The sequence below is a fragment of the Lissotriton helveticus genome, chromosome 11, assembly GCF_964261635.1.
Source record: "Lissotriton helveticus chromosome 11, aLisHel1.1, whole genome shotgun sequence".
Taxonomy (NCBI): Eukaryota; Metazoa; Chordata; class Amphibia; order Caudata; family Salamandridae; genus Lissotriton; species Lissotriton helveticus.
In genome coordinates this window covers 383,661,326-383,686,129 of record NC_136072.1, presented here as the reverse complement: position 1 = coordinate 383,686,129, position 24,804 = coordinate 383,661,326, and positions in this window count along the sequence as shown.

Sequence of the window (24,804 nt, the reverse complement as noted above, 5' to 3'; positions counted from 1 at the left end):
CTTATCAATGGCAGCATGACTGCGAGAACTGTATGGTATCAAGTACTACTAGTGTAGACTCAGAAAGATTTATATATTTAACTTTGCCAGACAGTAAATCAGTCTCCTTTAATAAGCTAGTAAAAGCAGCTGATCACAACATGGAGTGTAGCCAATGTAAATCTGAAATGATGTCCACATTATTTATACGAACATATGGCCAGTATGTCATTTTAATGTTCCAACGATGTAGGCCTGATGGAACAAAATTGACAACTTTAATTAAAAATGTTGTAGCTTCGCAGTTGTCAATATCAGGAAGGACTTTTGTAACTGCAGCAATTATATATCATGACGGTCCTTCAATAACATCAGGAAATTACACAGCTTATTTAAAGTCTAGAAATGGCTGGTCATTCTGCAATGATTCTGTTTTAATTTTCACAAAAAAATTGCCGTATGACCTTAAAAACTCTTACCTGGTGTTTTTAAAACCAAAATTTAAGGGAAAGAATCTCGGGATGTGCTCTGAGGAATTTCAAGAAGTTCTAATGGCTCCTACACGATTTGGCCTTGAGGATAAGTGTAGTTCAGAGACATAACTTCTAACCATAAGACTGGACGTCATGGAGAAATAAGTGCACTTTGAATGAGTTCAGAAAAACTATTTCTTTTTATAAGCTAATTGAAGCAGCCAATCAAAACATAGAGTAGAGGGAATGTAAGTCTGCAATGCTGTCTACTGTTTTACATTGCTTTGTGATTAAAAGTGATGTAGAGAATTAAATAATTGTAGTAGTCATAGAGGTAGTGTAAGTCTGCTTCATAGTAAGCAGTATCAGTGTCATAGGAAATGTAGAACATGACTGAGGAAGAAGGGGAAGATATTACTAGTCCAGGATTGTGAAAATGATCTTCAACATTTTAATTCTGAAAGTTGCGGAAATGCCAAATGACGGGATTGGCTTACAAGAAATCCAAGAGTTATAAATGGCTCTGACAAGATTTGGCCTTGTGGAAACTTGTGGTAGAGAGCAAGAAGTCATTTATTGTATGTAACATGTTTTTCAAAACGATGGAGGTTTTCTTTCAGAAAGTGGCGGGCTGAAAGTAATAACAGCACAACAGAGTGTAAGCTGTTCATAGGACATCCTTTGACGTCATGGAAAGTAAGTTAACTTTAAGGAGTTCTGAATTCTGATTTGTTATGGTGTATGGGTTTTTTTAAACACAATCATTTTGATTGTGTTTTTTTTCCCCGCTGTTATATGATGAATACCTTCAAGTCACTGTTTTTAGTGAAATATGATACATTCTGAGAACAGCAAAAATAAACCATTTAACATGTATAATTAATTCTGTACTGTTTCCATTTATGATGTACATTTAGAACTGTGTAGGAGGCATGGAGAAGGAGAGGCTTCTGTAAGTGTCAAAGTTCTTGCATACAGTGCTCATATTCTACGTAGTCTTTCATATGATAGACTACATTTCCACAATGAGATACCTAAGCAAAGGAAACACAGGTCATATGATTGTGGAATGAGCAAAAAAATTTGCATGTTTTTCAATTATATTACCTGTGTTTCCTAACATTACACACCACATTGTGTAGATGAGGTTTAGGCCTGTTCCTGGAGACAGAGGAGGTCTGACATTTGTTCAAGAGTGCAGTGGACATTAATCACTTCGTTGGTAGGCCTCCACATGTATTATGCCCTCTGTTCTCTTCAAACAACTCGAAATTTCATTTGGAACCCTGAGTAGGTCTCACCTCAAACAAACCTCTGGATAGGACACATCTTATTGGCATCCTGAAGCAATCATTTAAAATGTTAGTGTCTTGCGACACTTTTCTGAGACAACAGCAGTGCAAAAGATGCACCATGTTTTAAGATAGGCCTCACTTCATCTGCATCAAGATACTGTTAGTTTAAAATGTATATCTTTAGGACTGTGTAGGGGGCCTGGAGAAGCAGAAGCTTCTGTCAGTGTCAAAGTTGTTGAAAAACTGTTTGTCCTTCAATCTTTTCCCTTGTCTTTTGTAATTTTTAAATACATGTTTTAATATTTTTCAAATGTCTGTTCTCTCTTTCACAGATTGAAAGTATAAAAACAAAAAGTGAGTAATTTAACGACAATTATAAGGTAAATGTTTTGTATTCTTTTCGTTACATTTCTATCACATTCACCTACTATTAGTTCCACAGCTTTATTTCTTTAACCCTCAGTTTCCTGCCTTTGCTACTTTCCTCATTCCTTTCTCTTTTACCTACTTACTCAACTCCTTCCACTCTTTTTCTCAGTCCCTCTCTTCTCATAGTTCCTCACTCTTGTTCACTCACTCCGTCTCTATTACTCTTAGTGTCTTTGACTGATCACTTTTTCACTACTTGTTCATAATGCTTTCTCTGTGTAGTTGAAGCACACTAAGGGGCATATTATGAACACAGCCAATAAAATTATTGCTGTTTTTATTGGCAGAAAACTGGTGCAAAAGTGGTTTTAGCGGCAGTTTTCTGCCGCAAAAGCGGCTTTGGTGACATATTTCTGCCGATAAAAGCTGCAAAACTTTTATTGCCTATGTTGATGATATGGCTCTATGTTATTTACATTTCTTTGCTGTTTCAATTAATCTTTTTCTGTTATTTTTTGTATTCTGTTTTCTATTTTTTCTCTCTGTTATTCCCCATGTTTTAATCTTATTTTGAACATTCACTCACATTCTCCAAGAAACTCTTCTTTGTTATTGTTCTACTCTCTTTTTTTTCTTTCACTTCCTTATCTATTTTGTTTTCCACAATTATACCCTCTTCCGTCTTTTCTTCGGTAAATAGATCTATTAAACAGTATCTCTGGTTTACTCCCTATAGCTGTCTTTCTTTTAACATCACTCTCTGTTTACTTTCCTTATACTTACTCTTCTTTTTAAAAAAAAAAAAATGTTTTGGTTCGCTCCCGGTTCGCGAACCGGGAAGCGAACTGGGAAGCGAACTAAAAGAAATAGAGCTTGCTAGAGTGCTAAACATTCTAGCAATTTTTTTTGAAAGGGGAGGTAGTTCTGAAAAGAACTTTTTTTTAAATGTTTTTGTTGTTTTATATTTTTTTTTTTTTTTTTGAACATTTTATTTTTTTTTTGTATTTTTTGAACAATTTTATATTTTTTTTGTTTTTTTGGGGGGGGGGAAACAACAAAAAACAGGCATTGAAAAGGGCTCAACAGGAGCAAAAAAAAAATTACTGTGTGGGGCGGTTAGGGCAATTATGATTGTTATAAGCCAGGTTGATGGAATTAATACTCATGTTGCCACATGATATCAATGCACCGCAGTGAAGACAAGTAAATTTCATATGCCCAAAATTATCCTGGATGTTTGGCACGGTTTCCCGTGCCTCTGCTGCTGTCAATGAGATTAACGAGGTTGGCCTGGCCACAGGAGTTGCTGTTGGGTTTTGTTCCATGTCACGAATTTCCGCCCGGCTGTAATTGAGTGGATGCCACCTGCTCATGTGCCGATGCATGGTATAGTTCCCATAGCTATACTTTTTATCAGTCCCTCTTGATAATTTGTCTTTGCAAATGAGGCAGGTGACATACCTCGCATTCACTTTCTTCTGCCCTGGAGGGAGTGAAAAAAACTGCCAAATGAAACTGGCTTTCCTATGGGAAACCCGGGGCACCTCTTCCAAGAACTGTGGTCCTTCTCTCTCCTCTTCCTCTATTTCTTCCTCTTCCTACTCTGTGTTGGTGATGACCTGGGGAGGTGGTCCTCTCTTCCCATGAGGAGGTGGAGGTGGTGGTGGGGGTGCACCAGCTGAAGCAAGTACTGAAGCCATTGCTCTATTATGAATAAAGGTCTTCCTCTCACAATGATGAAAGTCAGAGTGAGGAAAGAAGGAGGGGTTTTCATCATTTGGGAAAAACAATAGTTCTAAACCAATGAAAAGTGTTATTTTTAGGTCACCTGACCTAGCCTTACATGATTATGAAACCAAAAGTTAAATGAACCAATGAAAAGTTTTATTAACAAGTCACATGACCTCTCACGCTTATGTTACGCGCTGCGGAACGCGCCCCGGATCGCTTCCGGGTCGCTGCGCTTCGCGCCTCGGTTCGCGCACCGGAGCACTTCCGGGTGCGCTAACGCGGTGCGTCATAAGACGCATTATGTTATGTTATGTTATGTTATTTATGTTTTTAATATAGCGCAACGGATACTCAAAAAGAGTGTCCCGGCGCTTTAGGTAAGGGGAACAGATTCAGAATAACATAACGCAATTAAAAAGAACACAAAAAGACAACGCACACACAAAGAAACAAAAAAGAGCAGCTAGTGAGGCCTACTGGGTGAACAACCAGGTTTTAAGACCTCTCCTGAAGTCCAAAAGACTAGTCGCTCCCCGAAGTGAGAGTGGAAGCGCGTTCCACATCTGTGGGGCTAGCAGACTGAAAGAACGGCCGCCCCGGCGAGCTCTCTTAATGCGAGGGACGGCCGCCATAAGCAGCGATTCAGACCGCAGAGAGCGGCCCGGAAGGTAAAAGACCACTCTCTTCTGGAGATGTTTAGCTCCTACTGCGTGGAGTGCCTTATAGGCCAATATCATGGCCTTAAAAGCGATCCGTTTACGGATCGGAAGCCAATGCAAAGTCCTAATTAACCCAGAGGCACTGGCGCGTCTGTTTAGACCAAAAATGGCCCTGGCCGCCGCATTCTGCGCGACCTGAAGCCGCTGCAGCAGGTACTCAGGTAGGCCCAGGTAAAGAATGTTGGCATAATCCAACCTGGAGCCTATCAGGGCCTGCACTGTCAGCCTCCTATGCTCCTCCGACAAAAGAGGCAGGAACCTCCGCAGCATTTTTAATAGGCCGAAGCAGGTGCCGGTCACCCCAAAAATCTGGGCTTTCATTGACAGTCCCCCATCCATCTTAACCCCCAAGTTCTTAGCCACAGGGGAAGAGCCGGACGGAGGGAACATGTCAATGGGCCACCAGGCCTGCCAGCTAGGCTCCGCATCGCACCCGAAAAAGAGTACCTCGGACTTATCGGAGTTGCACTTGAGGCCGTGCAGTTGGAACCATGAAAACACAGCCCCAAGGCAACTCCGGATACTCTCCTCGTCAAAGTCAGCCCCTCTCTCGCAAGAGAAGAGGAGCTGGGTGTCGTCGGCATATGACACGATCCGGACACCGAAAGACTCCACGACCGCCGCCAAGGGGGACAGAAAGATATTAAAGAGGGTCGGGCTCAAAATAGAGCCCTGAGGGACCCCGACTCCCAATGGCGGCATCACAGCGGTGTCAGGCGGCGTCCAGATCGTTTGCCGGCGGTCGGCAAGAAAGGATGAAAACCATTTGAGCACCGTCCCCCGCAGGCCAATCTCATAGAGTCTTGCGAGAAGGCCATCATGTGGGACGGTGTCAAAAGCCGCCGACAAATCCAGCAACACCAGCATGACTTTGCCCCCGGTATCCAACACTCCCTTGATGGTTTCAGAAACCTCAAGGAGCGCGGTTTCGGTACTACGATTAGTGCGGAAGCCAGACTGGGAGTCGTGCAAGATCTCATGAGACTCCAGGTAATTGGAGAGCACCGACTGGACGTGCTTCTCCAGGATTTTAACAAGGGCCGGCAACAGCGAAATCGGTCTATGATTGGCTGGGACCTTCGGGTCGAGCCCCGGTTTTTTTAGCAGCGGGATGACCATCGCCTGCTTCCATCCTGGCGGAACCACTCCCTGACTCAACGAAAGATTGAGAAGAGGGTTCGCCAGTGGGTTAACCACCTCCGCCATTATGCGGCAATGCGATACGTCGCGCTTTCGCGACGCGCCGCGGTTCGCTTCCGGGGAGCTGCGCTTCACGCCTCGGTTCGCGCCCCGGAGCACTTCCGGGTGCGCTAACGCAGCGCGTCATAAGACGCATTACGCGACAACGTGATACGTCGCGCTTCCGCGACGCGTCACGATGTTGATTTCTAACGCGGCAGTTGCGCTAACGGAACGTTTACCGGTTCGCGGACCGGGTCGCGGCATCAAATTGAGCTAACGGAAAGCTTCCCGGTTCGCGAACCGGGAGCGAAACAAAAAAAAATATTTAAAAAAAAAATTATTAATTAACATATAACATATATTTTTGGATTTAAAGAAGAATACATTTTACAGCTACAGATATTAGCTTTTAAAAAACCAATGAAATTCACTGAAAAAACCATAGGTTATAGACCATATATAGTTAGGAATTAGCATTTAAAAAACCTTATTTTACTCACACAAAACCATTGAAATTCCATATATAGTTAGTTGCACTAACTATATATCGCGCACCCGCAATCCACTGCTGATGATGTCACATATTACATCATTCATGACATGGTCAGTGACATCACTGATGACATCACTGATGACATCTCAAATGACATCACGGATGACATCACTGATGACATCTCATTTGACATCAATGACCACATCACTGATGATATCATTCATGTGACAATACAATGCATCTCCTCACATTTTAATATAACCTCTGTTACACTCAGTGTTAAATACAGAGTATAATTTTTGAAACCATTGACACACCAATACTAGTTACTACATACGCACTCACTGATTCCTACGTCTACACACACATTCACTCATTCACCCATACAATCATTCATACATACAATCAATCATCTTTACAACACTATCATATGCACTCATACACCTATACAGACACTCACACTCTGCCACTCATCCATGGAGTTACTCACACACCTAGTCAGTCCTGTAAAGAATCAATCACACTTCCATTTTCTAATCTATACAGTTAAACATAGAGCACCTTACGTTTTCAACCATATACTAACACATACTTACTCTCTTATACAATCATTGATACAAGTACACATTGATCTGCACAGAGTCAGACACCTCCCAGCCAGCCACACACACACTCAGTCTCCCATGCAAATACTTGGGCAATCAATCAATAACCCATATAGTTACTCATATAGCTACTGATCAACACATGCTGCAGTTTACAGAACAACAGACATAATGATGCACAAATTAAGACAGTTTAGTCACTAACCCATGCACTCAGTGAGACACATTTAATCACTCACTCATACATTCAGTCATGCACCTACTAAATCCTTCGTCCAGACACTTATACTTCCACTCATTCTTCAATATGTAAGACATATTTTAACTTTACAGAAACACACAGTCACTGGATGTTGTCATCAGTGATGTCATCCGTGATGTCATTTGAGATATCATCAGTGATGTCATCAGTGATGTCACTGACCATGTCATGAATGATGTAATATGTGACATCATCAGCAGTGGATTGCGGGTGCGCGATATATAGTTAGTGCAACTAACTATATATGGAATTTCAATGGTTTTGTGTGAGTAAAATAAGGTTTTTTAAATGCTAATTCCTAACTATATATGGTCTATAACCTATGTTTTTTTCAGTGAATATATATATATATATATATATATATATATATATTACGCTCCATGGAGTTGTCCAAGTAGCGGGTAGCACCCGAGCCTGCGTGCGCCTTCCCCAAAGCGTTAGTTGGTATGGGCAGTTGCGTGTTTGAAATAGGCCCGACGCGTTTCGGAAATTTATTTTCCTCATCAGGGGCCAGCAGTAAAGTGCATGACGTCTACCATCTCCCTGTATGAAAACACATATTGTGCTTGTGGGAGATGTAGTCCATATATCCTGGATGGATGCACTCTCAAATTACTGCTCGTTCCAAGGCTCTACCATGAGCCCCAAACATCACTCCTGTCCTCATCCATCACGCAGCTCCACATACAAGACTCCTTGGATAGCGAGTCTCGTGGCCCCCGTTTCTTCGGGGTGGTGCAACCCAGCGGCAGGACCGCCGCTAATGTATTACGCTCCATGGGGTTGTCCAAGTAGCGGGTAGCACCCGAGCCTGCGTGCGCCTTCCCCAAAGCGTTAGTTGGTATGGGCAGTTGCGTGTTTGAAATAGGCCCGACGCGTTTCGGAAATTTATTTTCCTCATCAGGGGCCAGCAGTAAAGTGCATGACGTCTACCATCTCCCTGTATGAAAACACATATTGTGCTTGTGGGAGATGTAGTCCATATATCCTGGATGGATGCACTCTCAAATTACTGCTCGTTCCAAGGCTCTACCATGAGCCCCAAACATCACTCCTGTCCTCATCCATCACGCAGCTCCACATACAAGACTCCTTGGATAGCGAGTCTCGTGGCCCCCGTTTCTTCGGGGTGGTGCAACCCAGCGGCAGGACCGCCGCTAATGTATTACGCTCCATGGGGTTGTCCAAGTAGCGGGTAGCACCCGAGCCTGCGTGCGCCTTCCCCAAAGCGTTAGTTGGTATGGGCAGTTGCATGTTTGAAATAGGCCCGACGCGTTTCGGAAATTTATTTTCCTCATCAGGGGCCAGCAGTAAAGTGCATGACGTCTACCATCTCCCTGTATGAAAACACATATTGTGCTTGTGGGAGATGTAGTCCATATATCCTGGATGGATGCACTCTCAAATTACTGCTCGTTCCAAGGCTCTACCATGAGCCCCAAACATCACTCCTGTCCTCATCCATCACGCAGCTCCACATACAAGACTCCTTGGATAGCGAGTCTCGTGGCCCCCGTTTCTTCGGGGTGGTGCAACCCAGCGGCAGGACCGCCGCTAATGTATTACGCTCCATGGGGTTGTCCAAGTAGCGGGTAGCACCCGAGCCTGCGTGCGCCTTCCCCAAAGCGTTAGTTGGTATGGGCAGTTGCGTGTTTGAAATAGGCCCGACGCGTAGAGCAGTAATTTGAAAGTGCATCCATCCAGGATATATGGACTACATCTCCCACAAGCACAATGTGTGTTTTCATATAGGGAGATGGTAGACGTCGTGCACTTTACTGCTGGCCCCTGATGAGGAAAATAAATTTCCGAAACGCGTCGGGCCTATTTCAATCACGCAACTGCCCATACCAACTAACGCTTTGGGGAAGGCGCACACAGGCTCGGGTGCTACCCGCTACTTGGACAACCCCATGGAGCGTAATATATATATATATATATCATATATATCCTCAAGAACCAGGAGTCCATTTATCTATTAGTGCTGATGACATACAGCTAGCTGGCTTTCAGTCATTCCCAAACACTTAGGATAGATTCAAACTGCACAATTCCTTTATCACCATTTGTGGTGGATGTCTATAAACGTTTTAAGCTTTTGAAAGAAAAAACTCAGCTGCAGGTTTATAGCACTTAACATGCAATCCTCACTTTACATTTCATTGCACTTTGCTGCTGCTTTTATCACAGTATGTCAAATGCATTATATTTACATCATGTTTTTTGTTGTCTCTTCCTGTGTGGCTTTATACCGATAATTGTTTCATTTGTTTCTACTTGATAGCTTATTCTGCCATCCTCTTGCTTTGTCTGTGCTCTGTCTGCTCCTTTGGTGTGCCCAGCTGACTTACTTCTTGACTCCCTGCGCACAGTTGTTTTTGGCGGTCAAATATTTCTGTGAATGACAAACTATAATAATAATAATAATCCACATTTGTAAAGCGCACAATCACCCGTTATGGTCTCTAGGCGCTGGGGGCCGTCGGGAAGATTAAGCAAGCTATTGCCCAGAGTCGCATGGTGCTGGGCTAACCTGCCGCCGGAGCCGGGGATCGAACCGTGATCCCCAGATTCCAGTGTCAGTCGCCCTGGCCGCGGCGCCACACCTCTCCCACAAACTATGTGAGGAGACTCATCAACTTCATATTTAGCAGTGCGCAACCATGCTAATTGCAGGTTTTATGGCACTTGGGGGGTGAGCCCTGATTCCTGCTTTAAGTTTTATACTGCTGCTTTTGTCTCTGGGCCTTAAATGTTGCTTATTTTTACTCAATTCCACTTGCTATTTCTCACTGTGTGAATGTGTACTGATTATTGCGTTTACTTTGTTTCTTCTTGATTGCTGATTCCACAGTCCTCTTTCTTTGTCTGAGCAAGCCTGCTCCTTTGGTGTGCCTGACTGACTTCCATCTTGGCGCTCTGTGCACAGTAGTTCTCTGCATTCTGTTGTTTCTAATTTTGAATTAACTAAGACTTTAGCATAGCTCTACAAGGATTGTTTTCACACCCACAAGTCACACAAGTGAACTCAGTTCATTGCACCAATGCTTGAATGTGAAAGACAGGTTATTGTAGCCCCACAGATCCCCACCTAATACATATTTGAAGTGTCATTGCTTTTGGGTTACTAACTGTCCCTAAACAGGGATCGAGGGACATCGTGGTGATGGGAAACAAAACAATTTGGCTCTCCTCAATCGCACATACAGAAACTGCACTAAGAAAAATACCCTTTAACTAAAATGCACTTTATTATGTTCTTAACCTGTTGCTAGCACATCTAGAATGAACACACAAAATATCATAACAGCACAGATGAAGGTTGCGAACAGCAAGAATAAAATAAAAATATCTACTGTAGTTAAAATGTTACCTAAATACCTAACAGCTTAAATCCAACTTCTATGCAAATATTTTAAATTCTAAAAGGAGAACTGAAGAGTTGTCATAAAGAGGTCTGGCATCAGACACTAAAGGTATGGCCCACATCCAGTTGTATTACTCACAATAAATTCCACCTTAGATGTGTTGATAGCATAAATAGGGTGTTTAAAGGTGAAAATTGTCAAGTGTCCAGAAAGCCTTTAGCTTCCTAGGGCCACCATTTAATTTTAGTTTTGTCAAGCTCGACAGAGGAGAGACTACATAACCTTGTTGTAAGATGACAAGAGACTGATGTAAGGACGCATTATCTGTGTTCAAGCTTGGTATTTGAATGGTCAGGTTGTTTACTGCAGTTAATAATTCCTGAACCTGACCCATCTTCAGACTTTGTTGGCATTGTAACTTATCAAGAGCATGTTTTGTTTGCACTGGGTGTAGGATCTTCTTGGTGAAGGAATGCCACTCCAGATCCATAGTGTGGCTAGGATTATGCACAAAGAAACTAATGCATTGGTGGGAGCACACAGAAGAGAGTTAATGCGGTAGAACCTGCAGAGCAAACAACACCTAGGTCTGACTGCAGCTCAGAGAGGTAAGGGGATAATTCTTACAGTAAGGAGCAGATTTGGTCAATGACAGTCTAGATCGCTCTACTGCAACCCTGGATGAGTGTCTAATGGGCTAGTGATCTCCCAAGTTTGAGCATTGTATATAATAAGAACAACATGACTTCATTCAATTTAGTGGTATCATTAATGATGGAAGGGTCAGGCTGGGCAGATTCTTTTTTTTAAAATATAGATATCTGAAATGGACTGTTAAAGTTTGGCCAATATTTGCTGCAAACTAGATATGTTTGGAGATAAGGTATGCTTCAATTTGTTATCAACATTTCCAAATAAGACTGCAGGTCACTACATATAGCCTTGCTTGCCTTCTGTTTAAATCTTGAACGGATATCAACCCCATGTGTCCCTTGGGTTGTCTGTTAAGGGACATTTGCATCTTGTGTTGTCTTTTGGGTCTGATTGGGGCAATGAATATAAGAACAACCAGGATGGTATTTACAGAACAAGTATCAGAACAGGACTCCAAATCTGTTGTGGTCAGCAATGCGTGCAATAATGTCATATTACAGTGCCTTAATTCTGGGCTGAATGTGGGCAATTTCCTAATTTAATGCTCCCACTGCCCACTCCAAGAAATTCTCCATACATGATGTCGATTGTCATTTCTTACCAGGAATGCACCTGCTGGTGGGTCAGTAGGTTTACGTTTGCTTATCTTGTAACATAAGAGGTGGACATATGCCCCTCCTGTTTTGCCTCTGACGGGATTGCATTTAGAGCCGTAGTTGACCAGCACTTCACATGGCCATGGCCCAGTCATGTTCCATGCTGCAGGGGAAGACCCCTCCTCTTATGCTTCCCACAGTGTTGCTGAGTGTGATAATTTGGAGTTAACACAAGACAGGCCTAATGTCTTTCCGTTTGACTTACTGACAGTATATGAAGAGTTAGAGTGTATGAAAAATGTCCCTCCTCCCATGCATGGCGTCTGGTGCATCATCACTGGTCCCAGTATCCTAAAGCTGGCTTTGAATAGGTTTGGTCTTGTGTTTCTCAAAATGTATTTTTTCATTTTAGAAAAACATGAACCGAAAGAGATTCTAGGAAAAGCTTTGGAAGAAGAAGTAAGACAAGACACATTTGAAGACAGCTGTGGAGCAAGACAGTAATATCCAACAGCCTTGTGAAGAGGAGGCAGAGACTGTGGTCATTGAAGTAATATAGGGTGACACAAGGAATTACTCTTAATTTGTTGATAAAATAATATTAGAGTGCCTAGCACACCCAGAATTGACTCTGCCCCTGTCACAATTTCAGAAAGTGACTTGCAGATGCTATCAACTACTCAAAGTATTGGGAACACAAGGAATGCCTAAATCGCAAAACTGGTAAATACATGAGATAAGAAACTAGATTATTTTTCGTGAAGGGTGTGAGTTCTTCTCAAGCAATAGGTCCGAAACATTCCTTTGAATAGAAACCAAGTACCCCATTGCAGCTGTTTACTCACCCAGGGTAGCTACGCAAAGCAGTTTAAGGCTTAATTAGTGGAAGTCATGTGGGCCAATAACCCAGTCCACAAACACAAATCATTGTCTAGGTAAAGCTTTTACTTATAAAAATAAAAAGTACTTTATTACACTCACACTGCTCTATTTTATGCATTGATTTACAAATACATACATGATAGAATGTGACAATGCCTGTGGAGACATCCTCCTAGTGGTTCACACCGTTATTAAGCCCTGAACCCTGTAACCACAATACCCCTGCATATTGTAGGCATAATGCATAGGGGTGTAGTTATCAAAAGGAAGGACTACTGGCTTTGCTAGGGTGTCACTACATTAATAAATGCAATTAATAAAAGCATAAATATGTCATAGTCCACCAGTGCAGCATCATTAAGATCACTGAAAACTCCAAAGATGTCAGTCCTTGGGTGGTTATCAGGAGGTGGCTCATGATGGACTATAGCGAGCCCGCCTTGAGCAGCCAGTCATTGAGGTTCAGGAACCATGTATTCCCACACGCCCAAGGAGGGCAGCAAACTTCACCATCACTTTCATATGTTTCGTTGCCACATCTTGCAGACTGAGGGGTTGGATGGCCTCAAATTGTAAAGCACTCTGATATCCTTCGGGATCAAGTTTGCGCTATGTAAAACTTTATAAATAAAAAATAAAAAATAAAGAATGGTGATTTTCTTACAATGACATTCATTAGGGCATGTATGTCTTGAGGTTATTTTTGTATTGTCAGTGAACTATTTTAAAGGCCTTCATTAATACATATACCGATAGTCAATAAAGCATTTCAAATACTCATTATTTTCCTTGCTCAGGAAATATTTAGATTTTGATTCAGCATGTCATTGTGATCATGATTTGACGCATATTTTTGTTATGTATAAACAACATATTTATGGCGCTCCGGGAGTGTGCGAATGAGGCCCTCAAAAGCGTCCATAGACTTGAGGCTCGTTCCTGCCCTATTGGCCAAAAACAGAGGCTGGTCCTTTTAGGCGGTCGGGGTTCTGTGCCTACGGCCTTGGCATGGGTTGTGAATATATTATGAGCAGCCTGACGTCTACTCTACCTGTGCCCTGTACATCTCTACCCAGAGATATTTGGGCAAACCTCTTAGAGGATATTTATTGAAAATGGACGTGTCTAATTCAGTATAATGGAAAGCAGGGCAGTCCGAGATATCAGTGCTTGCGGAGCGGGATCGCCGTCCTGGACTCCCCCTTAATAAGACAAATAATAATAATTATTGGACCTGGCCCTTTTTGGCAGGTTCACCCCGAAACTTTTTGCTTTTTCCTAGCCTGTTTCTGGAACCTGGTGTTGGTGATTTTAGGCCTCTGCGCACTTTTTCACTGTGGTACAGTGTAAAGTGCGTGAACTCTCTGTGTATGTGTGGTGAGTGACCTGCCCTCCCATAGGAATTAATGGTGAATATGTATGCCCATGGTAGTTCCTGATGTGTGGGGAGTGCAGGGTCGAGTTTGATATGTGCGAACTCATGAGATTGAATGCTGCGTAATGGTGTATGCGGCATGATTGTGTCTAGTCTAGAAGTGCCACTTTTAGAAGTTGGCATATTTGTGTAGTCTGTGGCTGGCGTGTGATTGGCTGGTGAGCCTGGCCCAGGAGTGCCTGGGCCTGTTTGTGGATTGACTGTCTGGTTTGAGGGTGACAGGGGCTGCAGAGCCCTCAGGAGGTTGTCTGAGTCAAGCCCGTGGATGAAAGGCAGCATCTGCTGCCAGGGAAGTGGGAGGAGATAGCACCTGGTAGTGAATGAGGCTGTGCCTGCCTGCCACAATTCTGGCTCCACCTCCCCGCTGGGCGACTGTCACCTCTGTCCCTGATACTGAAAGGAATTCCCTATAACCAGTTCTAGCTGGTTCTCACACTGCTTGCACAAAGACTTCAAAGACTTTTCTCTGTATAAGAAGGGGCTGTGTCCCCTTCCAAAATGTTCTTGTTTCTGACTTGAATCTGCCAGGGGCGTGCTGCTGCTTGGGCCCAGGGGAATCCCTGGGCCCTGCCCAGCCCCTGGATGCCTGGAGGACTTCTTGAGGACCCCTCTGCCTGTCCTGGAAGGATGGGGGACTTTTGCTTTGCCCTGGAAGCCCTGTCCTGTGTGGCTGGGACCCTTCATGCTGTAGGGGACATCTCTAGGAGCTGTTGGTGCTCCCTCTCTTTGTCCTGGACTTTGTGGGTTTCTGCTAGTGCTTAGGAGCGCTTGATTTCTCTTCTAGCATTTGGGAGCGCTGTTTTCCCTGTCCTCTAGCGCTTGGGAGCGCTTATCATGCCATTAGCGTTGGGAGCGCTTTATTTGCTTTGCAGGTGCCCACCCTGCTTATGGTGGAGGTAGGGCGGCCCCAGCAGGCAGTGGGCCGCCCCAACGTTTCAACGGAGCCTGAGGCTCCAATGCCCACATTTGTGTGTACGAGTCCTGAGAGGGCTCCGGGGGCATTTCTGTGTTTATGAGTCCAGGAGGGACTCCAACGACGGCCGCATTTTGTGCACGAGTCCCGAGAGACTCGAGGGGCCAGTTCTTTGTTTTAGGGCCCAGAGAGGCTCCTGGACTGTTAATGATTTTGAGTCCCCAGAGGGGGGACTCCAACCATGGGGCATGTTTTGCTTGAGCCTGCGTGGCTCTACCCTGGCCATTTGTTTTAAAGTCCCACGGAGGACTTGGGGGCATGTGTATTTATAGAGCCAGATGGCTCCAACGCCCCACAACAGTTTCAGAGCCTGTGTGGCTCCAACGTGCGCAGAGTTTAAGAGCCTGTGAGGCTCCAGCAGTTGGCGCAGTTCTGTTCTAGGGTCAGTGAGGACCCTGTCGCAGTTTGTCTCCAGCTGCCCTGCAATTAGTGGGCAGCTGCACCGTTTAGGCGCAAGATGGAGAGTGAGTCCCTGAGAGGGACAGAGATGGCACAGAGGTGCCCGGCCAGTCACAGCTGCGCAGCACTTAGTGCCAGCTGCAGCGTTTAGGACTTGTGATTGTTCCCAGATGCCCAGCAAGTAGTGGGCACCTGCACCGTTTAGGCCCTGACATTCAGACACAGGGCGTTCTAGCCCCAACAAGGCCAGTTGGCCTAGGGACTGCCACAGGTGGTGGCTTATGTAAGGTTTTGCGCAATTGTGTGGTTTTTCCTAGCACCTATGAATGTTTTAGGCATCATGTGTCTTTGCGCTATTGAGTTGTGTTTTCTTTCCTTACACCTCTGAATGTTTTATGCATCATGTGTTTACCTTTTTCCCTACACCGCTGAATGTGTTTTTGATGCATCATGTGTAATGTGTTCTTGCTTCTACCCCTAAATGTATTTTATTCTTAGGTGGTTGTGTTTTGCCTAGTATAGTTTATACTAGAGAGGTTATGTGTCCATGCGTGATCTAGGCCTATGGTTATTAGTATTGCGTAGTGTGTACCTACCTTTACCAGTAGTTACTGGTTGTGATTTATGACTGTTATTTTGTGCTATCCTTTTATTCTAATTTCTGACAATATTTCTATTTCTAAAAGTGTTGATTCTGACAGTGGCCCATGTGGCCCTGTCTTGTAAATAATCCCTTATGAATATTGCCCGTGCCAGTTGGCACAATGTACATGTGTGATTTCTATCTGATGTGTTTTGACAATACAGAAGTTATTTTTACATTACCTTGTGTGGAGTTCCTTTTGTGGTGTGCCTAGGATGTTGTTGCTGTTGTGTGCTGGCGCAAATGCTTTACACATTGCCTCCGAGTTTAGCCTTACTGCTCGTGCCAAGCTACCAAGGGGTTGAGCAGGGGTTATCTTGGCGTGTGACTCCCTTGCCCTGACTGGAATGGTGGTTTCTGCCTGGCTTTGGCGTCAGCCTTAGCCTACCAGAACTAGCCAGTTCTAACAATAATCCACATTTGTAAAGCGCACAATCACCCGTAAGGGTCTCTAGGCGCTGGGGGCCGCCAGGAAGATCAAGCAAGCTATTGCCCAGAGTAACATGGTGCTGGGCTAATCTGCCGCCGGTGCCGGGGATCGAACTGTGATCCCTAGAAGCTGGAGTCAGTCGCCCTAGCCGCGGCGCCACACCTCTTCCACAAATAGACACAGTTAATTGACTTTGTTGCTAAATTTGGTTGTAGAAGAAGGTTATGAATGAATGTAATATAGAGGCCCGCGGTACGAGGTGTCTCCATTCTGGCAGCGATGCTGAAGCAGACTAGGTGATTGAGTATTTGGGCAAACTGTCTTAAACTTGGACCTAGCTGATTGCTGTATTCAGACTACCATTTTTGTTTTACTGTAACGCTTTTTTTAAGCCTAAGTAAAGAAATTTAAAAAAACTGGGTATTTATTTTACGCCTCTTCTTGATGCAGCAAGTCATCCTGGTAGTGCCCATGCTGCCACTCTGCATGCCATCTTCAGGTAGAAGAATCGTCCAGGGATGTCTACAATGTGAAATATGCTGCATATGACAAAATTATGAAAATCTGTATCGGATTTTCACTGTTTATCTCCCACCTGTGAAAGCTCTCTCGCTCTGGTGCTCCACATTCTGACATGGGCTTTATGATATCTTGCCTCTGCCGCGGATAACGACGAAGATGAACAATGGGAGTAACCAGCCGGAGCTTCAAAGGGTAAGTACTATCATCTGCACGAAAAATGAACCTCAGTGTGCAGCATGCAAACAAAGACCCAATTTAGTGATTATCCAACAAGCATGTAATAATGTTGTCCTCATCCTGATGATGCCCAGCTAAGAACTTCATGTGACTTATTTCATGAAGATCTATACGTTTTCTGGAAATCATTTCCTTATTTAATAACAATAATATTAATAAAAGCATATTTGTAGGAAGCATTGCTACTTCATTGAAGTGTCCCAGCGCTAAGATTCCGCTCCAGATAAAGAAATGCAAATGGGCAGACTAAGATTGAAAGCCTGACGCAAAAAACAAGTTTGTAAAAATTTCCTAAAGGAGGCTTCGGATGGGGCCTGACAAATTCTTTTGGGCAGGGAGATCTTCAGAGTCAGGTAACTAAAGGAGCTGCCTCCAATTCTCAGTTTTTAGGTCGAGCATTCTTATATGTGTATGTACTTTGTGGGTTCTGGAGATCAGCCCTAGGACTTGTCTGCTTCCACTTAGGGACTTTTTTACCTGTTCAACAGCCTCTATTTAACTGTCTTTGTAGAAAACGACCAGTTAAGGTCAGTAAAATACAAGAATTGCTTTCTGCTTGTTCAACTGCCTCTGTTTAACTGTCTTGGTAGAAAATGACCAGTAAGAGGTCAGTAAAATACCAGAATGGATTTCTGCTGAGGGACTTTCTTTTTTTAGGTTTTAGCAGTTAAGGATATAAAAACCTTTTGGAACATCGTAGGCACAGGCAGTAGCATTGGAAAGGCAGCCTTATTGCCCAATATTGCGACTGATAGTTGGAAAGAGCACTTCCAGGACCTCTACGTCCCGCCAGAGGCTGAGGTTAGGACTCGGACCCCAGCAAGCCAACCACGACAAAATACCCACATAGAGACCCCTATGGTGACCCTGACAAAGGCTATTAGTGCCGTAAAAAATTAGCCACCTGTAAATCCCCACGAGTGGATAAGATACCTGGGAATCTTTTCCGTACTGAGCCTATTATTGGGGGGGGCATACCTGTGGGTGTTTTGTAATGCTATATTACAAGGAATGGCATTCCCTGCAACCTGGTCTGGAGCTGAGATTCGTCCAGTGTATAAAAAAGGGTCCCCACTACTGGCCATCAACTATAGACCAATCCGTCTGATTGATGTAACTCAAAAAATAGTTGCTAAGATTCTATTGGATCGCCTCCAGATTTGGCTGGAGAACACAAAGTCATGTGTCCACTTCAAGCTGGCTTCAGGGTAAAAAACATCCACTATCAACCAAATATTTAGGCTCCAACTCCTCTGTTGGAAATTGTGTACTTGGAAGGTGATAGTCTATATTTGGTCTTTGTGGATCTCACAAGTGCTTATGATCTGGTGCCCAGAGATGCCCTCTGGGTGGTATTAAGTGACCTTGGAGTTCCCCATTATCTCCTGATCATACTTAGAAGACTAGACAAAGGCAATAATGCGCAAATTAGGTTTGGGAAGCAGGGGAAACTCACTCCACCCATTCCAAACAACAGAGGAGTCAGGCAGGGTTGTGTGCTTGCTCCCACCCTGTTTAGTATCTACATCAATGGACTGGTTGGTGCACTGAGCAGATTGAAGGATTTAGACGCTCCTAAGCCAGCACACAAGTTAATACTGGCAGTGGTGATTGCAGATGATACCCTCATGCTCTCTAATGGGCATCCAGAGAATCCTTGATGGTTTTGTAGAAATAAGGGGTTGTGATCAATATACAGAAGACAAAATGCATGGTCTTCTACCCCGCTTGCACAGCCCACCCTAACCCGCACATGAATGGTATCCAACTTCACTGGGTATTAGTTTTTGATTATCTAGGTCTCACCCTACCAGAAACAAATTGATTGGGGGCCACAGATGGATAAGCTAAGCCTCAAGCTAGCCCAGACCACAAGCGGGCTGGCCAAGATATACAGAAACTCCTTTCTTTCATAAGCCAGTTGGACCGGTTATAGAGATCTATAAAACACAATTAAGGAGTGCTGCTCTGTATGGGGCTCGACTTTGGGGGCATCGTATTCCCAAGACCATCATCAAGACTGAGAATAATTTCTTCAGACAATTGTTCAGCCTACAAGCAAGCTCCCCACTTGTCCCACTGCCTCCCACTGCGTCTGGGTCTAGGGGTGAGACCTATCATTGAGGAAATTGGCTGTAGACCCCATATATTTTGGTGGCGACTATGGGTGATCCCTGAACTGGATGAATATAGGATAGAGTTACAAGAAAGTTTGAGGTGTCTGGTATAAGTAAGCTGCCATGGTTTGCACACATCAAGGAAAGTCTTCACGCCATAGGTAGAGACAGTCTATGGAGTAACCCAGAGGTAGCATATAATGCAATCACGCATATACAATTAGCTAATAGCTATAGGCGGGGGTTAACTTGCCCAACTCCATGAGAACTCTGCTATTGGCTCTCTTACAGTGAATTTCCTGAAAAGAAAGGACACCTACGATTTGGAGCCTTGCTTAGATGATATACAACCAGCACTATCTAGGAAGCTTTATCTACAGTTCAGGCATGGCTCACTCCCTCTGTGTGTATTTTCTAATAAATGGACTGGCAGTTCTGCTCTGGGGTGCCCAGCATGCAGTTGGGAAGAGGAGACCGAACTCCACATATTTTTCTTTTGTCCTGGATACAAAAAAACTAGACAGAGACGGTTGCTACAATTGTGTAGGAACCTAGGCACAAGGCGCTATGAAGGTGCATTTAGGCTACTGAAACATAATACCCAAATGCCAATTGTTTATGCTGTATCTCGTTTTGTAACTTCTATGTATGTATGTATGTATTTTAATGCTTATTAAGCGCAGCTGTCACCCAGCGGGTATCCTGGCGCTGAGATCAGTTCCACCATCTGCTCTACCATTTATTCTGCTCTAGGGAAGAGAAAGGTTTTAAGGTCCTTTTTAAATAAAATCAAATTTTGACTGCTCCTCAGTGTTAAAGGTAGAGTGTTCCACATTGTGGCGGCCGTAAAACTGAAGGCGCGGCCGCCCATTCTCACTCTGTTTATTCTTGGGATTTTCACTAAGAACGCTGAGGCGGATCTCAGAGGTCTGGCAGCCTGATACCACGAAAAGAGGTTTTGCAGTGGTATTGGTCCTTGACCATGCAGTGCACCAAAAATCAGGCACAAAGCCTTATAGGAGATCCTCTGCTGGACCGGTAACCAATGTAAGATTGCCAGAGCTCCGGCAGAAGAAGCCGAGCGAGGCAAGGTTAGGGCTAGTTTAGCCGCCATGTTTTGAACCCGTTGTAATTTATGGATCAAAACCTTTGGGGCTCCTAGAAGTAGTGCGTTGCAGTAGTCTAACCTACTGAGGATGGTACTACGCACTACTTCTACTCTGGCTTCCCGCGGGAGAAGCGGCAGTATCTTCCGTAGAGCACGGAGCAGGCCCATACATGTCCCAACAGTCCTGTTCACCGAGACGTACAATTGCAGGTTCGGCTCGAACATGACTCCCAGATTGCGGGCCGAATCTGCTGCCTCCACCGAGCCTGGAATGGAACTAGGCCAGAAGTCTTCCGGCAATGGGCGAGGGAGTCGGTCTGAAGAGCAGTGCAATATCTCCGTCTTTGCGCCATTGAATTGGAGTGAATTGGCTTGCAACCACTCTGCTGTGGCCGACATACACTGATGGAAAGTGTCCCTCGACACTGCCTCTGAACCCTCAAAAGAAAAAATCAATTGGGTATCATCGGCATAGTTGATGACTTGAATACCGAAAGACCTTATAAGTTGTATCAGGGGGCGGAGGTACAGATTAAAAAGAATCGGACTTATCGCCGAACCCTGGGGGACACCCTGGTTCACCTGGCGTATGGCAGAACGGAAAGGTGGTAGTGTTACTGCCTGTTGTCTGTTATCCAGATATGATGATAACCAGGCTAGTGCCGAGCCCGTTATTCCCGCATTACCGAGACGGCCCAAGAGGACCTCATGGTTCACCGTGTCGAACGTGGCCGACATGTCAAGCAGTACTAAAAATGCTGACTTGCCCCTGTCGACACGCGTTCGCAGATCATTCAACACGGTAACCAGAGCAGTCTCAGTACCGTGGCCCGGTCTGAAGCCAAATTGAGCTACATCCAGACTGGAGTTGGATTCCAGGAAGTTGGCCAAGGCTCTCGTAACCCACTTCTCTAAGATCTTTATCGCGAATGGTAGCAGCGAGATAGGCCTATAATTGGCTGGGCAGAGGGGGTCCAAAGTAGCCTTTTTTAGCAGAGGTGTTACAATTGCCAATTTCCAGCAGTCTGGTACAGATGCAGTAGCTAACGATTGGCAACAGATTGAGTGGAGCGCCTAATATATGTGGTGGGCGCCTAAGGCTCTTTTAGGAACAAGTAATGGACTTAACGTTGCTTGATCTTTTTATCTGAGCGTGTATCAATTTTATCGAGTTTTATTGAGTTTTAGTTTTTACATCTGTTTTTATATATCATATGTTTTTTAAAATGCTCTTTTATGTTCCACGGACCAAAATAAAGAAAGATTGGCTTGGATTATGTTTTTAACTAATTTTTAGAGTCCAAGATTAACTAAATCCACTGGATAGTTCAGGAGATACAGATTTCACAGTGTAAGTGCAAACAAGCAATGGTGACACAATAGTTGTGTTCCGCTATTCCGGCCTGACTTTACAGCACAGTCACCTTATGTAAGAAAATCCCCTCTTTTTCCATGATTGCCCCTACTGAATTGCTGATGTACTGTGACTGAGTGTGCCCTGGGTTCCGTCCAAACAGGTGCCCAGGGCCTATGTTCTTGCATGAAGACAAAACCCAATTGGCACTCTTTGGCAACAGGTCAGTTCCTTGTAAATGGTACCCCAGGTACCAAGGGCACTGTGGCAAGAGAAGGCCTCTAAGGGCTGCAGCACAAAACAAACTAACACTAGTGTCCAGACCGAGTGGTTGTTTGCCTGCTGCCACCACCATACATGTTTCTGGACCCCTGGGTCAAGAGCCTGCTGCTCTCAGGAGTCTGAAACAATGCACATCCTGGGACGGGGTGCCAAGCCTCGTCCCCCAGGATGGGCAGAGTCCATGCAGGGGAAGCTTCAAAGGCTTGCCACCTTTGTGAGCTACATCAGGCCCTCTGCTGCTTCCAGCAACTGGCCCCCACCGGTTCTGACACCCACTTTGGGCGGGAGACTCAGCGGTGAAACCAAGTGTGGAAGAGAGGTGTGCCCACCTTTGCCAACCCCACCCCTCAGGTGAGGCGAGGTGAAGCACAATTCTCAGTCCCCGCCATCTTGCAGATGGACCCAGCCAACCAGAGTGAGACATATGCCCTCCTCCCACTGAAGGGTGGCATAATATGGGATGTACCCACCCCAAGAAGGGACCCATTGGTCCCAGCCTTTACTTACCTGTAATGCCCCTAGATTAAGTATTTACAGGGAATCCTGAACCTTGCCTCCTCAGACAAGAATCGACAAGAATAAAAGGACTAAAGAACCTGTGCTGAACTAAGAAGAGGAGGATGCCCACTGACTTGGCCCCTGCCCTACCGGCCTTTTCCCACCTCAAACATGCCCCAGAAAAAATCCCAGGGTGTCTTGCAGCCAGCAACCTTAAGAACCCAGAGGACCTGCCCTGCCTTCCAACCCAAAGACTTTCTCTCCCGTGAGCACCGGATTTGCTCACCAACAGACTCTGGCCCAAGCCAAAACCGTGAGACTGCACCACTCTGCACCCGACGCCTACTGCCCGAGTTTGAGTGGCCCAACAGCATGAAGAGGTCTCCCTGGTGATCCTGACCTGAGGTTTGGTGACCTCTCACCTGCCTCGACACTCCAAACGAAGCCTGCAGTCTCTTTGTGGAGGACCGCCACGACCACGACAGGAGCTGGTAAGAAAACCTGAAACCTAAAGACACCCCTGCACCCGAAGTCCCATGGCCTTGGGTGGCCCAATGATGGTGTCCCAGCATCCCAGGGCATCCCAACTTACCTCTCCAGACTTTGGTCACCTCCATAAGATCTTTGTCCCTGAGCCTGCAGTCTTTGTTGCAACTGGAGAATCCCCATTGAGAAAAACAGGGCACAAATGCCAAAACAGCATCCTGCACCCAGCTGTCCCTGCGCCGCTGCTGGTGTACTTTGAGTGCTAACACCAGGAGCTTTGCTCCCACAACCTTGTGGTCAGCTCGTGAGCAGCCACCAAATGGAGGCCTCCTATCCCTCAGTGGTAACATTGGGCCTCACCACTCTGCACCCGGCCGCCCTAGTGCCGCTGAGGGTGCTTTGCATCCTTGACCCTAGGTGAACCTTGGTTCTAACTCCAAAATACCAATTCCGCCAAACTTGTACTTACCTTTCAAACCGATCACTGAATTTACTTCCAAAAGATTGCATTGACTGCTTTTTTTCCTGAAAATTGTTCTAAGTGTTGAGTTGGTTTTATATGAGAATTTGAAAAAACTGCAAATATCTAAAAGCTGCTTTACTTAAATTTTTTCTAGGAAATGTCCTAGTTTATATCTAGGCATATCACACTGAATGGAAAAAGTAATCCATACGGTATTCTGAAAAATAATCTAACAGTAATCTTCACTGTATTCAAAAGTAATACCTTCCTTCAACAAAGTCAGTCATTTTCATTCAGTTTGCTTGTATTGTTCAACTTGCCCTGAAAAGTATCGCTTACAGTTACCTATGCCAGGCTTCCTTTGTTCTAGAAAATAAATATAACTAAAGAATATTTGTTTCACAAACATATTGGTCAGAGTTCAGTCTTTAAGTGCGTGACATCATTTGCTGCCTGAGTGTGTACAACAAATGCTTAACACCACCCTCTGATAAAGTCTTACTTCTCACCCACACTGCCACAAATAGAGAGTAAGGTGCTATTTACTTTTACCTCTGCCTACCTTTTGGGTTCCACTGGACTCTGTGCACACTATCCTCCTTTTGGTATAGTATATACAGAGCCAGCTTCCTACACCATATGCTTCAATGGAGTTGTCCTGATGCTGTGGATGCAGAAGATGGAGGATGCTCAAGGATGGTCTGGGTGCTGTGCAGCTGATGAGGGTGTCTTTGCGATTACTTCTTGGTCCATGGGTCAGGTGGGGTGACTTTAGCCACAAAGAGCCAGGTCCCTCAAAGCCCTTTTTGGAGCAGTAAAAGGTCAGGTTCTGCTGGGCTACCCTTATTCATCCACAGTGGTCCCAGTGATATCCTTTGAATGAGGATGGTGTCCCGCTTGGGTGAACAATCTGGACTAAGATGATTCTCCTGGGTCTGACAGACTCTAGGTGCAACTTTTGGCAGTTGAGGGTCGGTCTCTTGGGGCAACCAGCAGCAATCAGCAAAGATTCTATAGAAGTGGCTACTGACTTGCTGAATGGGCTTCTTCAGCATTGATTGCTCTAGTGCTGGTACCAGGGGGCCAGCCAACTGTCCCTAAGAGTCACTTCTAGTTGCGGGCGTTTGGTAGCAAACGTTTCTCAAGCCGGGAGCCACAGGCAAAGTTCTTTCTTCACTAGCTGAAGGTGCTGCAGGCGAAGTCCAGTAGACAGTGCAGCCCCTCTTTCCCAAGTCTAGGAGACAGCAGG